We start from the raw sequence: 17,380 nt of genomic DNA, 5'->3' as shown, positions 1-17,380 counted from the left end.
CAGACTAGCTTCTCTGATTTTGTTTGATTGTTTTTAAATTTTGGTCACCAGATTTTATCCCTTCCCATAGAAATGATGTCATGTCATGATAACACTCAGGTGGCTGGGAGCAACATCAGAATTGAACCGAAACAGTGTACTATCTCAGTTCATAGCTAAAGACAGCAAATGTACATTGTATTCTGTGTATTTCTACAACTTAATTGAAAAAAAAACCACTAAGTAACCTTTTGTTATGCCAGGAAAAATGGAAATTATAGCCCATTGGAGGTAAAGGCTTGATGTTACAAAATAAAAGGGAAGTCATAACCATCAGGGTCCTATTACTGCTAATTAGTGTTTGGGCTGAAGGGTTAGTACTGGCCTTGTAGCAATGTCTCAAAAAAACCAAATTACAACATCCAAAAGGTTCTGTACTAAATGTAACCTTGAGGGTGCAAGCAATTATTAATGGTGGTGTACTGTGGTTGAAGGTAGTTGAAATTGAGCAGGTATTCACTGAAAGTGTAATAAGCTGTGCTGTATTATTTGCCTTAAAAGCGTTAGTTTCGGTCAGTCAGAAGCAGGATTTCATTCTGAGACATTCTGGATTATCTGATTGGAATAGGAGGAGCATGAGGAATCCCCAAAAGATGGTTCCAAAAGGCAAGCCTAGCCCTCCTTTAGTGACTAGGAAACTCAAGACAAATGGATTTTGCAAACTGCTTCAAAGAAATAACAATGCATTTATGAATTTTGGTATGAAACTTGTGAAGTGATCCAGTCCCACTGGAAATTCATGGAACTAGCATTACTGAAATGCAAATATTCTTTTTATAGTCTCAAATACTGAAAAATTACAAAGATCATCATGCTGTTGTAGAAGGGCACCAGTCATAGAAGAAAATACTTCCCATTTATGAATAAAAAGGAATTGAATGAGAAAACAGCCCCAGGAAAATCTAGAAAGAAGCAGCTCCTGGTTACGTGGATAGAGAACAACATCTCTGTATTCTGCTGCTGTATTTTGGGGAATGAGGGACCAACAGTGTATGAAGTACAAGAGGGAGAAGTAGAGGGAAAAGGAAAAGAAGGATTGCATGACCAGTCTCTCCGATCTGTAACACACTACTTAACCGTGTTTCTTAAAGCTGTTGCAGCTACGTCATTAAACAGGGATCTCTTTTTTGGAAAAAAGAAGTGGGAAGAGTGAATAATCCAAGGGAAACCGAGTGGCTCAAACCCAGTAAGTAAATGAAGCATTTGCCCAGAAACGGACCCAAGCTGTTCTCTCTGCCCTCACAACTGGCTGGAAACAAGAAACTCCCGAAGGCGTACAACTGCAAGGGCAGGTACTTCAATTTTGGAGCTCACTGTGTAGTGATGCAACTTTGTAGCTGCTGGATGGGACATTTATGGACATGCCCATAAAATAATATCAAATTACTTCAGTTTGGTTATTTTAAACCTCCCCTTTAGAAAGGATCAGATGTGACTTTTAAATGCCTGGGATTGGCATGCCGAAAAATCTGAAAAGGAAACTACAAAGTGCAGCAAAGCTTAGCTCTGTTGGCAACGAATAACATTATGTGACGTGTTTATATGCTCAAATCAGAGCATCACTAGAGAGTCTCTCTATAATATGAAGAGTAATCGCCTAACTTAAATTTTAGTCCAACATTGGCTTAGAAAAAAGTCCTAACTACTGTAAAATGGGGAAAGAAACTATTGTTAATTACAATACTCTGTAGACGTAGAGCAGCTTTTACGTTTCATCTGCATTGGCTGTGAATTCATGACTAAAAGCAGGGCTGGTGCTGCCATTTTACATGCAATTAAATATGACTTTTTTTTTTAAAGAGACAAAAACGATATCTTGACTTGATCCATCTTTGATTATCGAGTAGAGAAAAAAATTTTAAAACCACAGTAACTAGTTTGAAATAATTGAAATAATTTTAACAGTCACAGCTTTTGTTAAAGTGCCTCAGAGCAGAACCTCAGAGTTAGCTGCCAGGCAAGAGCACGGCCCTTGTTGAGAAAGGTGCCAGTGATCTCCGCGTTAATCTGGAAGGATGCTGTAGTACGCAACACAAGCTCCAAGAGAAGAACCCTGTCAGCTAGAATGCAAATGAACCGGCTGACAGAAGGGCATTTTCTCTGGCGAGGAGCTGGGTTCCTGACGGGAGTGTGCGAATGCACGGCTGGCAAACCTTCCCGAGTGGCAAGCTTTGTGAGGTGGTTTGCTTTGCTTGACTGTTACAGGGGAGAACGGTTATGGTAGAAAATGTATGTTTGAAGATGAGATATGAAGATGGCGTAACGAGTTGTCCATTAAAGCTTTTCTTATTTTTTATCTTTTTGAGAAAATATTTGGAGAAAAAACAGGAGGGAAATGAGTATGGATCATAGCAGAGAAGGACAAGATTTTCATCACATTTCACATGATTCTGTACAGAGCTTCAGATTTGGTAATAAGACTGGAACCTGGCTCACATGTGCCAGGAGATTGTGACGATAAAGACGGTCATTCTTTGGCTCTGAAATCTTGCACCATTTGTATGGTTTTGTTGTAAAGCAAAGGAAAATGTGGTGATTTTTAAATGTGTTTTTATGATTTAGCTGTTTTCACTGATCTGGTCCAAGGTCACACAGCTGCAGACCTTGAACACGGCTAAGCCCCTGCCTGGGAGGGAAAGGGGATTCAGGAGAGCGTTGCAGAGAAGATGGCTGCAGGCTGACAAGGAGAATTGGGACCTATTGGCACCTCGGTCTCACAGTTTTAACTCCTATGAATCAGGAAAATGAGAGTTTTCTAGCTTTATATCCAGGTAAGCTTCACAGCCCAACAGGATTAGAGTGAAAGGTTCTGATGTAGAATTTCAGGTGAATACACCATCTTTCTTGAAGTCAGTAAGTTTGAGATTCCAATGTCATCTTTCATGTAATCCGTGTAATTGAGGGGTTTTTCCTAAACATGAAATGATTCCGACTTTACTGCAAATATTAATTTTTTTCTAGTAGTGCCTGTATTACTACTTCCTAGACTCCTAAGGTTAAAAGCAAGGCCTGTAACAGTTTGTAGCCCCTATGCATCAAGCAGACAGGAGGAATGTGATACACCCTCACCACTACGTTGCACTAGCAGCCTGTTAGTTGCTGGGAGAGAAGCTTCTCTGGTCATCCTGAATCACTACACATTCTCAGTACCTGTATTGCAAATGGGGAGTAGCATTCCAGTGTCCTTTTCTGTTCCCAGAAACAGACCCCTCCAGATTTAGAACTGTTACATTTTTTCTGTCAGTGGCTTGGTGTGCCCATTTCATTTCTACCAGAGTTCTGATACTGTGAGGAAGAAGGGGAAAAAAAAGAGGCTCAAGTGAGAGAGACAATGGAGTTTAACAACAGAGGAAGCCATTTCATTTTAAGCTTTCTCTCTGATGGGGTCCCTTCGTCTAATGTATTCCAGATTAAGCAACTGCTGCATAGTGTGAATTCCATAGTGTCTGCCAAATGTAAACACTGTATTTCAGTGGAAAGGCATTTGATTTGATTTGGAATTTTCTTATTGGTGATTTAACAAACAAAAGAGCCTTTCTCTTTTTTTTTTTTTGAAAGGGTGATCTAGTGGAGAAACCACTTACTCTCTCTCACTGATTAATCCGTCAAGCTTCCATCATGCATGTCACCTGTTAAGACTAGATTTTCTTCAATTGGATGGGAGGTTTTTTAGGAATTTTTAAGAATATTTTAGAAAATAAGACCATAGCTTTCTGTGCTCAGTCAATCTTTGTATCGCATAGCATATTTCCTGTTTTTCTTTTCCATTTTAGCTTTTGTTACCTCTTCAGCAATCTCAGTCTCTCAGATACTGCGTAATGAGGAAGGAAAGCATTGCAGGTCTTTCACCTTTTTGAAGGGAATGTATGAAGTAAACTAATACGTATGCCCTTTCAGCACTGAGTGTTCAATTCTGAACCAAAGAAAATAGTTTGCTAAACCAGGGCTCACTAAAACTTTAGTCTTTTTTCACTCCTTGCCTTGTGGCATGACAGATGAGTGTTGTTTTGCTGGCTGTTGCTGCAGGGACCCAGCCATAGCAATGACAGCAGCAGAGGCAGTCACAGCAACAGGTGTAGAAGGCAGAACTTACCCCCTGCAGTGGGATCTCATGTGCAATAGAATATTGCAGGACTGGAAGGTGCACTGATAGCAGCAGTGTTGGGTCTCTTGAGGAAAATACGTGGTCAGGCATGTTTGGGTGTTAGGTGGAGTGAGGAGGAGTAGGGAAACACACAAACTGGTACGTGTTTGAGGAGATACATCTCTGCTTTGATAATAAAAGCATATTTCCTGTTGTTAGGCACCTTAATAAGCCACAATGATGGGTGTGTGATGAAAATCCTCCCTTACCGATAATTTCTGATATAAAGGTCATCTTATATTATGAAAACTCACTTTACAAGAATTTTCCGAAGCAGAAAAACAGTAGTACTTGTTTTTATTACTTTTTTTAAAAAAAAAATTTTTTTTTTCAACAGTATTTGCTCAGATCAGAACAGCATCAGGACACTGGCAGATGCTGCTTGAGGACCTGGGTCTGTCTGGTGCAGCAGCCACGTCACCTCAGACTCCCTCCACAGACCCACTTGTGTCAGGTTAGGGCTGGGCGTCTGGCCTCACTGTCACTGCCGTTTTTGTATCCATCCTCAGGATGGATGCAAACTTAGATAGCCTAAAATTTTAGTAAGTATAGTGAATTCTTGAGCGAAAAAAAGGAAAGTGTTTGATGCAGGCTGTTTTCAGCATTCACATGAGTTTTTTGTTGCTTGACTTCTTTCCCATCTTCTCCCTCTGCTGCACATCAGCGTAGCTCTCTCCTCAAATGGCACCGCATCGTGTTCCTCCCCCATTCTACTCCCACTCCAAGATGTGCAAGTAGATTTAGTGACAGCAAGGAAGTCTTGGAAGAATAACCTATTTCTGTTTTGACTCAAGAAATAATGTGCATATTGAGGAAGAATATGTATTGTAATGTATGGTCAAGTAAAATAGCAACGTGCGTAGCAGCTAATCACATTTTTAATGGCACATGTATGTGTCGTGTTTTGTATGCTTTTGAATGCTTATATGTCCTTCCACAGTTAAAGTAAAGAACAGTTAAGGACAGGGCAGCGCTGCTAATACAAACACCTTACCCAACAGAAAAAAAGTGCCCCAGCAAAGATAGTACAGATCTTAAGAATAGGATTGTGCCTCACATGCTTAATGCACTGTCAAATGGAGCCATAGACATGAAAAGTGCAGTCTGAAAGACAAGGCCTTTCCCACCTCTGAGTTGTTGTACGCTCTCTGCAGACTCCAGCAGATTTTGCAGGAGAGGAAAAGGGAGATTGCAGAATAGCCAGAGGCCTGCCTGCAGCTGGCCTGTTGTCTCCTCACTGAGCAAAATGCAGTACTTTGGGAAGGTCCGTGTTAACTACTACACAACGAAACTATCAACATGGCTATGTTGTGGAAGTAAAGACATCTGACAGGGTCTCCACGACCAGCCCTGGACTAAAGTAGTGATGTAGGGGTAGCAGAACTCAGTATGTGGGAGTGAGCAAGGTCAGAAAGCAATGGCTGCTTTTAGGGAATCCCTGGCCCTGCACTGTGGGGAGATCCTAGCTCTGCAGCACGCTGTTCTCTCCAGAATGGATGTAACCAGCTGAAAGGTTCTAGTTTCCTCCTTTTCCTCAATCATCTCCAGTGCCTTGACTGGACAGAATAGCTTAGAGTCAATAATTGACTCTCCCAAGAGTCAGTAATTCTGCAGAAGGAGAGACAGTGGGTCCCCCTCATAGGCATTTGGGGTCATTTGCACTGCAGAAATGGAAATTCCCTGCAAAACAGGTGGGATTTTACAGCTTCCAGATCATCTGTGTAGATATGCGTGCATTTTTGTGGATAAGTATAGGAACGTTCATATATATGTTGTCCTGGTTTCAGCTGAGAGGATTGATTTTCTTCGTAGTAGCTAGTGTGGGGACACGTTTTGGATTTGTGCTGGAGACAGCATTGATAATATAGAGATGTTTTTGTTCTGTGGACTTACTGTTGAGCGGTGTTTACACGGGGCCAAGGCCTTTTCTGCTTCTTGCACTGCCCCGCCACTGGGATGGCTGGGGGTGGACAAGAAGTTGGGAGGAGACACAGACAGGACAGGTGACCCAAACTGACCAAAGGGATATTCCATACTATATGACATCATGCTCAGTTTATAAGGAGCTTGGAGGAAGGGGCGGGGGGGGCGGCATTCAGAGCGATGGCGTTTGTCTTCCCAAGTAACCGTTATGCATGATGGAGCCCTGCTTTCCTGGAGATGGCTGAACACCTGCCTGCCCATGGGAAGTGGTGAATGAATTCCTTGCTTTGATTTGCTTGTGCGTGCGGCTTTTGCTTTACGTATTAAACTGTCTTTATCTCAACCCATGAGTTTTCTCACTTTAACTCTTCCAATTCTCTTTCCCATCCCGATGGGGGGGAGTGAACGAGCGGCTGCGTGGTACTCAGCTGCCGGCTGGGGTAAAACCACGACAATGTGCAGCAAGTGCAAAACCTATATTTAACCAGTAATGGTTAGATGACTCTTGAAATTTCATAGTAAGAAAAGAAGAGCTCCTAGTGACTAGAGAAATCTTTCAGACATCAGTGTATTAGACAGAAATCTGTGTGGGAGTATTGAGCTTGTCGTTTGTACAGTACATGCAGTACCATACTGAAATAGCACGTTTATCACCCCAGAGACTGCCTGTGGACACTGATAGTTTCTGTGCTTTATTTGCAGTAAAAAAGAATTTTATTTTTTTGCAGCAGAAGTCTATTTTTACATTGAGGTGGTATAGCAATCTTCGGCTAAAGGACCTTTCAGTTAGCATGGCTACGGGCTCTGAAAGGGTATAAAAATAGTTTAGAGGGAGCTTATGGGTAACTGTTTTTCCAAATGCTGTGCATAAATAGTTAAGGCCAAGGCCAAGGTTAATTAATTTTATTTATCTAACGTACCTTATGCATGCTGTGCTCATGGCAACAGTTAGTATCATACAAAATTTAGGGGTACTTTCAAGAGGCTGTTTAGCTACAGGTAGCTAAGCATTAATGACCTTTTTCCTCCCCCCCCATTTCAGTCCTTTACAGTACATGGGTTCTGAATGGTAAGGCACTGTATAAAAAACCACAAAAGGTGTTATAATGGGTAGAAGCTGAAGAGATTTTATCTCTGCATGAATTCATAAAATCTGATTATTATTACTTTCTTAATGGCTTCTTTTCAGCAAAAGTCACTATCACACTGTGGCTTTTCAATGGAGGATGAATTCTGCTTGTTTTACTGCCAGTTTCTTATGAAATGGCATGTTCTGCTCCTTTTCTGAGTGAATAATACTTTAATTATAAGGGTGAGCCGTAACTGCTTAACAACGACTATAAAGGGATTGGGTATTTGGGATAATAATACTAGAGAATAAGGGAGCTGCCATTCCGGCGTGTCTGTAGTCCATTTGGGCCAGTATTGAACTGGTTTGAAAGGCAGTAGCTTACAGTAGTGATAAATGCTTCAGCAGAAAAGATAAGAAAAATCAAGTTGGCTGATGGTGGATAACCTGGTTGAGGCAGAAGTTGGATACCTGAAAGTTAAAGCCTAGGTTGTTCTGAAATGTGTTGTTTACTGACTGTTCCAAACTTTGTGCTTGTGTAAGCCGTTAAAATTCTGGTTAGTTTATTATTTAACTACATAACCAGTCTTGCTTTTTACATTTGAAAAATTCTTCAGCTCAGTGGCATCATACAGTGAGAAATACTGCAGGCTGATTGTACCTCATATGGGGAAGTCTTCCATTCATCATCTTTCAATGTGCGACCTTTCAGTGATGACTAGGACCCACTTGCTCCCCCTTTTCAAGAGCTATCAGTGGGGTTTTTAGCTGCAATTTTTTCTGCGGCCTTAACTATACTCTGTATTCTGAACTGTGATTTAAGATGAAGCAATTATTTCACCTAGTATTTCAGATGGTGAGTTGTTGATTTATATACTGGAATTGAATATTTCCTGTCTTTATTTTTCATCCTATTACTCTTGCATTTTTCTTGGTTTTATAATCCCAGTTTTTACCTCCTATAGCAACACCAAGCTCCTTGGTGGAGGAGGAGTAAGCTCGTGCAGAGTCCTGGATAGATTCCCTGGCTGTTGAAGCCCTCTGGTAGGCTTGAAAGATTTAATTTGCCATCACAGTTTTGCCTCAGAATTTCTGAGGGGCCTTGGAGAGCATTTGGCTCAAATATGTAAGCTTAAAATTAGACAGTTTTAATTATCTACCCTGGTAAGTGGCTTCTGTTCAGTTCTAATTCAGGGATGAACCAGATCAGCACAGTGGGAAAGGTTGATTATTAATTTCTCTGCAGTGCCATGCTACTCGGTGTCACATGTTGGTTAACAGAAGAGAAACAGATAAATAATTATATAATTCTGTGTGGATAATTACAGGAGTTCATGTTTTATTAGTAACCTGCATCCAGGATTTTCTTATGTGCATAATTACAGCAAAACACAATAGCATCTTAGTTCTCTGTTTGCTGCACTGTGTGACATCTGGCATAATGAGGTGGTTAGCAGCCCTTTCCACCTTTCAGCATGCAGTTGATGTATAAAAAGCTGTAGCATCCTTTAGTCTTTTAAGTCTTTTTATTCACTAAATATGCTGCAGTACCTTAGTACACTGTAGCTGTTGAAATAAATAATGAAGGTGTGGTTGTCAAAATTAGTTAATACATTAATTTTTGACATGTTATTCTTAATGCTTTAAATGATACATATTAATTTTATAATTAATTCACAAATTTCAGCCATTCCTAGTTATGTCATGCATGTGAATTGTTGTTTTGAAAGGAAGTTCCTGTATATCTAAATGTGCGATTTTTCATCCATTACACTAGAAGAGATGAGACTCGTTGTTGTTGATGGAACACTTAGTTGATGGACTGTCTAGATGTTGCATAAAGCTAGTGATGGTTTCAGTCAGTATTACATGCTCAGAAGGCATCAGGAATCAAAATAATCTAAACTTTATGTACAAACACATTTCATGGTGGTGTATTAAAACTACTGCAATCTCAAAATAGGCCAGATTCTTCCTCTGAGAATCTTTCTGTGAGAAGGAAGTGTGCAGGATATTCAAGGTAACCGATGTGCTTCTGTGTACGAGTTAGGATGTCAGGTGCTTCAGTTAAAATGGTCAGGTTTTGAGGATGGGGTCCTTAATATTTAGGAATTTCTGGTTTGGAGTGGCCATACATTACAAGTTGCAGGATAACTTAACCAGTGAGCAGTTCTGAATGTTTTCATGGGGTTCTCACTTTTTACCTAGTCTCGATGTGAATGTTTTCTGCTTTACTGTATACAATCGAACCTCTGAGCTCTTCCAGTTTAACACTGGTGGTGTTGTGGTGTATTTTGGTTTTTGTTTGTTTGATTTTATTTTCATACTCTTTGAATTCATTTTCTACTGCATTTAAGACGTCTCCATATGCTTTGTATAAAGTGTACGGATGAATGTGTAGGATGTGAGGAAGACCAATAAATCCCCAGTTGTTTATATACATCAGCCCATGCTCTTTAGAGGTGATGGTGGATGCCCCGAAGAACCACTCACGCCCCTGTATGTTGTGCAGCATGCCAGAGAAGTGCCCTGTGCCCACCAGCGATGTACCTGCCGCCTGACAGGCTGAGCCCCAGTGAGACTGCTGCAGCGTGGGCACCCTTCGGGCAAGGTCACTGGTGAGGCCCAATCAACAGGGAAGAGAAATACCACATGCTTCTGAATCATGCAGTCCTCTACAGAGACTGCCGAACAGCGCATGGCTTATCCTTCTTGAATTTACCTTTCTTTGGCTTTTAATTAGTTTACAGATTGGGGGAGAATTAGATCGGAACCATTTTGTGAGTATTGTTAGTGTCAGATGAATGAATATTGACATTGAAGATGAGCTATCAGGGGTCTTAATATTATTTATTTAAAGAAATACTAACTTAGGAGGGGCTTTTATCATTCCTAACAGTGACACTTATGATGGAGTTTCTGTGGTTTTATTATTAGTTTATGCAAATTGGGGGCCCTTTCTGAGAGTTACACATACATAATGATCTCTAATTTGAAATGGAATTCCTTTGAATTATAGCAGATCAATTTTATCATTATTTAAGTTGACAAATTAAAGGTATTGTTTTGAATGAATCACATTTGGTTGTGTTAATCGAGCACAACTGAATCTATTTACATAAGTAATTTAGAAGTATGGGGTTTTTTGATAAATAAAGTAAAAATCTGCCTACCTTTGGTATTAATTACCTCAATGCTTACTTTTATTAGAATAAGAGAAATAATTGTTTTCTAACAGGATACATTTGCCTAGCAAGTGAGATTTCAGTGTTTTTATTATCATAACTTATATATAGGAAGTGTGTGGACTTGATTTTTTTGTATCTGATATACCAATCTTCATATTTCATAAAAACGCTTTGAGGTGTGTAATTCTGGATGGACTCTGCCTCATAGCCATATTCTTGTGCCAGTCAGCAGAGGTAAGGAAAGGGCAGCTCTGGCAGTATCTACAATTCCATATGACCTTCTCAGCAGGTAGTACAGCGGGGCTCCGCATTCCGCCCTCATCTACGTATTTTTCAGACTGGGAGCCTGCTGAATACGTAGCAAAATTCCACATTTCTTTCAAGTTTGTTCACTTCCCTTGCACTTCCTCTAGCAAGATCAGTTCCTCTTTGAGTTCAGCTCCATGTAGAGGTGCTTGCTATTGTAAGAAAGGAGTTACACTGGAAGAGCAGATCCAGACATTCAGTATGCATCTTGGATGAAGAAATCCCCATCAGGAGACCTGAAGTTGTGGCTGGAAGAGACAGAAGCAGAAAATAGCCCATTTTTCTCTACATGGGAGTGACTTGCCCAACCTACAGAAGATGAGCAAAAGGATAGAATGTTAGATACCTGTCCTCTCTCCTCCTCCTTACTAAGGACTAGATTCGAGGGCAGGCAAGTAGTACAAGGTCTAGGAATGCAGAGCAGGCCAGGAGGGTAAAAGGCCCTGACTCCACTCTCAAAGGCACCCACCACTCTGGAAAAGTCCTCTATTGTTTAGTAGGGATGCAGTGCTCCCATGCCTCTCCTTTAGAAGGGACATAATTTCCTATTAAACACTGTAGAATCATATTGTCTGATTTAAAAGTGCTAATGAAAGAAGCTCCTTGAATAAAAAAAAATTCAGTTGCCCCATTTACCTCTGGGGATGCAGCTCAGTGAATGAGCAGGAAATAATGACAATGTGATAGCTGGATTTTGGATTCGACGCTAAAGTAACCGGGAGGATGAGTAGTTATGAAGATGGGAACACACATCTTCACACACAGAGTGAACTTTTTGCAGTGGCTTGTGAGAATGAGCCCTGTAGGCAGGGCCTCTCTGATCAGATGTGACTCTACCTGCCTGTATCGTACTGCTGATCAGCTTTCAGGCTTCCTGCTTTGACGCTTGACTCTCCTGATTGTTCACGTGGCCGCTGCCTGCTCTTCAGGGTGTAGTTGCCACAGGTTTTCTCATCACCTCCCAGTTCTGTTTTGTCCTTAGACCCTGGCAATGCCTGTGATTGCTCTGATTTTGTTGATTTTCTGGCTTCACAGTGGCTCTTCTTGAGCAGTTTTCATAAAGAAGACCAAAACACCCACTGAGTACCAATTGCTTCTCTCATGAGATGATAAGGATCCTGTATGAGAAGGTTCTGTATGTAAACTGTCCTCTGAGGCAGCCAGCCCCAGGCTGGTGCTAGCACATCGGCTGCCAGGTAAGCTTTCCTAAACGTTGATGTGGTGGCTGGAATGCCAGAGGTGTGGTGCCTTGTTTCTCTTCCGAGCTGTGCATTAATGTACTTCAGTTGTGTAATGGTGGGGTTTTGTTTATGCAGAGTGCGTCTGGTGAATGGTTTGGCATGCTTGCAGCACTCTGCTGTGCTTTCTGCTCTCACTTTTACAGGCTTAGTCTGGAGATTGTGGTAATCTACTTAGTTGTTATCCTTCTCGTTAGATTGGCAGCTTTGCTTTTCACATCTCCGGAAACGTTTCTTAAAGACTAGGATGACATTGCAACAAACCTAGAATTGTTGAGGAAATCCATGTTTGCAGGAGAGGTAGGATGTGCATTCTTTTAATCCAGGTTCCAAACTTGTCTGCTAGTCAAGCACGTGCTTTGTGGACAGCAGGAATCACTTTATCTGAAATTCAAGCTGCCTTTTGCTGCCCTGATAGGACATTTTGAGTTTAACATGGAGAGACAGCCTTTGGGGAAAGATCATAGTTCAGTACATCAGTTCGTTTTGTTCTTGGTCTCCATTCCAACTCTTAATTACTGAGCAAGCATGAAAATACTCTGAGATACAGACACCTGTTCCCATATGACTTTGTAAATTTACCTAATTATTTCACATAATTGGCTACTGAAAATGCATCTAATTTTGACAAAAATATTATTGAAGATAATATTAAGAGATCCTCATGGTTTAACTAGGCACATATTGACAAATAATAAATAAGGTTTTAAAAAAGTGCAATTCACATGTCATACTGAATTCAAGGATTAGGCTGTGTTGGTGCCTTCTGCAAACCACAGATACATCCAAATGGGAAAAAGGAAACATATTTAGAATTCGGTCTGTATTTTTACAGGGAAAAAGGCTAAATAGCTGAAGGGAAATGAAACCTTATTCAAGTAGACCCTAAATGACACTCACACTTCAACTATCATACAAAAAATGAATCATTTATAAAATTAGAATCTTTACATTTCTTTTACAGCTACCACCCTGAGCGGTATCATTAAAGAATTTAATCATAATTTGTGAAGGTAATACAGGCCCATATAGGTGCAAATGTTGGGGCAAGGAAGGCCATACTGTCTCTCAATACTTAGGTATAAGAAGGGAAAATATTAAATGGTAAAAGTGGCATTTGGAATTGATGTTACACGTGTGAGTCTCAAATTAGCACAGAGTATAACTTCAGCAAGGAGTGCACAGCAGTACAATTCTCAAGTGCTCAGCCTTGAGCCTCCTTCACTCAATTTATTCTTTGACTCTGGATGATGGACAAAATGGAGGTGTCACAAGACAGTATCTTTTGGGAGAAAAGTCACTTTTTCATCAGCTATGTCAGTCCTCTGTAAGAAAAAAATCTTTGCATATGTAATGAGAAGCAGGCATCCTATGAAACTGTTTTGAGAAAAGGTTTGAAGATCCCTTTTGCTCTGCAGAACCTGAAACAAGACAGTACCACCACTTGGAAAGCTGCGCTCCCCTCCCACAGATGAGATCGACCCCCGCGCTGCTCCTGGTGTGAGCGCCGCTTCCCGGCTGATACCAAGGTAGCATGGGGTGACATTTGCTTTCACTCATTTCCCAGTCTCATGTACAGACCAAGTTTTAAAGGTAAGTTAGAATGCAGATATGCCGCTTAAATCCATGGAGACGAGACATTTAGATACTATGTCTATTTAGATTGTCAGCGTGTTTATCTCTGGAGAGAGTAAGGAGGAAGAGTTAAGTCTGGTTTTGGCCCAAAAGCCTTCTTCTTGGGACCCAAACACAATGCTGTTTGTTTTGCTGCTTACTGAGAAAAATCCTGAAATACAACAGCTGCGAGCAACCCCACAGCTCAGTCTGTCACTGTCCTCGGTTGGTGCCTCTCTGTGACCACCTGGGAATTATGTCAGTGGGAAGGGGTTTTTATTTTCGCCCTGAAGGCAAATCCTCCCTCCCAGCCTTCTTTCTCCTTGGGCTTCAGTAGCATTTACAGTCTCTCTAAAATCATCCCTTTAGGCCTAGAGGCAAACTGTTTAAGGCATGCTTTTTTTAATTTCTTCTAGATATATGGAATTTTTCTGACATGGAATTATTATTATGGCACATAATTATGACTGGATGTCTTCATTATATAATTGCATGATATATAATGAGTAGCAAAAGCTTATTTCCTCTGCTCTTTGAATACTGAACTTCTGAGATTAATTAAGCTGATACTGAAAATGCTTTGAATTATATATGCTGCATAAACATCACTGTTAAGATCAGATGAGAATATTATTGCCTGAACAGTTTCAAATTTTTTTCAAATACTCACTGTGTGTTTTATATTACTGTCTAAAGAAATGTAGGGTTGTTGGGGTTTTTTTCTGGGAAAAACCTCCCCAGACAGTGCATGAAATAATGAAGGAGTACCTGAATATTTGCTGAAATACGGATTAGCTACTTTGGTCTAATTGCAGTGTATAAAAACAAGCCACTGTAGAATTAAGAACATTTTATTTCAATAAATAAATGCTTCCACATGTCTAATCCCTAATCTGATATCCTTCCGTAGGTACGAAATGAATGAAGTATGTTTCCATCTTTCCTTCTGAAGCTACAGTCACCCCAAAATCATACTAATAGTAATGATACAGAAATGATACAATCAGTAGAACATCATCACTTCCCATGCCTGTTCTTCTTGATCTCCCTGGGCAATACTTCATATGCGCCAGGACAGAATTGTGATCCGATCACTGTCTGTTTGGTTTATTTCCATAGGAGAGACTCACTAATGTAAGCAGGCACGGTGCCCGCGCAGAGAAACTGCTGATTGCCAGCGTGCACGCAGCTATCAGCCAGTCTGGAACAATGACAGTTGGCGTGTAGGCACACTCATCACCTGGGTTGTCCATGAATCTGTTCAAAGAAGATAATTATAACTAAGTTTTGGTGACTGAGTTTGTGTAAGAAATTTCAGTTCACTGACGAAGACAAACACCTCTGCTGAAATCATTCAGATGGAGGAAGGAATCTGAATTTTAATAACACTGAATTAAGTGATGTACTAACATAACGGAGCAGAGATCTCACCATGTTTGACTTTTAAAAGACGTGGTGTTAGGGTTTTTCAGACTTGTCAATATGCAGGAGTAATGTAAATGAGACAAAAAAAGATTAGTTAGATTTGTGGATTCGATACATTATTCAGTGTTTGTGGAGTACCCACTGCACACTCACAACTGCAATTTCTACCTGTTTTAAGCCACTCAGTTTAACCGTGGGGAGACTCACTGTTGCCAGTGATTGCATTGGTACTTCTACACATACAGCGTAAGTGTACAAAGTCTTTTTTCAGCAATTATATGAAGTGAATGGTTCTGTTTGATGTGATTTAGTAGCAGTAACATAGTGATATTCATGGCAACCTACTTTCTAGCCCTTCTCTAGCATAGCCGTTGTGTACTCCAGTTGACCAGTTCCTCTAACTGTCCTTCTTTTGTTGGCTTTTCTCAGGAGTCAGTCCTGCTTTTGCTTCTGTGTTTTCAGGGACTTCCTTTGAATTCTGCTTTTCCATTTCATCTCATGATGAAGTCACAGTATGTGTCTGTAAGTCACGAAAGGACATACTTTTGAATCGTATCTATCATCTCCATCGCATTGGTTCACACTTATTACTGGTCTTGAAATGAAGCATGACAAAAATAAATTGTAGTCTAAAATGCAGCCATCTTGCTGTGTCTTAAGTTCATAGCTCTATGTGGCATAAGGAGTATTTTATTATCAGTTGAACATAAGAGATTTAGAGGATTATCAACATGCAGAAGTAGTATGTGCACAAAGGAGCGGTGGGAAATCAGGACACGTACTTGAATTGTACACGAGCACTTTTCATAGCTCTTCTGAAAAGCATGATTTTCTAGTGAAAATTGTTCCAAAGAAAACCTGCAATTTTTTTTAAGTAACAGCCATAGTCCTCGCTGAGCATTATTAGGGACAGGCTGTGTTAAGCATGATTTGAGGTTTTTCCATTTAGACCTGGGTTGGCCACAGTCTCACCATCTGAATCTACATGCAATTTCTTCTCTCCCTCTTCTTTCCAATTTCAGTCCTCCTGTCCCATTGCAGGCAAAGAGGTAGGCAGAAAGAATAGATGAAGTAACAGTTAATAAATAGCAGATGGTCTTGTGAACTTTCCATTTCATTGAAGGTTTTTGGGAACATATGCTTAAATTAGCAAAAGGCAATAGGCAAGATAATTGTTGCCATATGTACTGAATATATGAACATACTACGGCAAAACCTGGGACTCCCTGTCTTGTAGTGCATGCTAAGGCTCCTCATTCTCCAAAGAGAACTTCCTGGAAAGTGAGCAGAAGGAATTGCCAACATCTCACGTTCTATATGAACATCAGAAAACATCATTTTTTACTCTGAAGCCAATTGAACACTGGCACAGGTAACCGAGAGAGGTGGAGTCTCCATCCTGGAGGTATTCACAGCCTGACGGGACGCAGCCCAGGGCACCCTGCTGCAGCTGACCCTGCCTGAGCTGGTGGTTGGGGTCTAGATCTGCAGGGATCCCTTCCAAACATAACTCTTCTGTGATTCTTTCTCCTCCTTCAAAACTATGTTCACTAAAAAGGAATTACCATAGCTGCTCACTCTCTACATAAAAGATCTCCAGAGAAAGTCTCTTAGTTAAGTCAGGGAAATCAGTTCAGTGATTCTAATATGTAGAAGGAAAGACTTTGGACAAAAACCTGGGAATGTCATTATTCTTGGTGGTATCCTAAGACTCGTTGATTTGTGGAAATTACTGCCAGTTTGTTCAGGAACAGCAGAATTTTGTGGAAATGATTCAAATGTAAAGGATTAATTGACTGAAATTAAGTTCTATGCAAAATGTTGCAAAGCAAAAGGACTACAAGTTACAAAAGATTAAACAAAGAGTAGGCATCTTGCCTGATAGTTGATAGGACAAGATGAATGAGGGAACCTCATTGTCATCTTGCAAGTCACAGCACTACAAGCGGCAAGACCTCTACTTGAACGGCTGTGAAAGATGTACTATAGTTATCGAAGCATTCATTCAGTCTTCTAGAAACAAGGAAAGCCATTGGTGATACCTTCTTGAACAAAACACAGACCCCTCCGGCTCTGAAGATCAGCCGTGTCTGTATGTACATGCAGACACAGTTTCTAGATTTGAACATGATGGTAAAATCTCCCAAGCTGTAAAAGTAACACCTGATTCCCTCTATCTTTAGTTAGCAGGGAAGCAATAGAAGGGAAATCTGCTTACTTTCACACTCAGGCCCGGGCACACAGTGTTCCCCGTTACACAGAAAGCCAGAAAGCTTCAGGTGTTCCTTTTTTTTTTGGGACCTGTCCATGTTTGTGAAGACTGAGGAACAAGCTGAGGCACACATGCTCTCAACTTCAGATAAGCATCCAGCCACTAAATCTGTGCTGAATACTGGCTGAATAATGAATTACATGAAATCACCTTTGGATGAAA

This window comes from Balearica regulorum, chromosome 9, assembly GCF_011004875.1.
Source record: "Balearica regulorum gibbericeps isolate bBalReg1 chromosome 9, bBalReg1.pri, whole genome shotgun sequence".
NCBI lineage: Eukaryota > Metazoa > Chordata > Aves > Gruiformes > Gruidae > Balearica > Balearica regulorum.
This window is presented reverse-complemented; position numbering follows the sequence as displayed.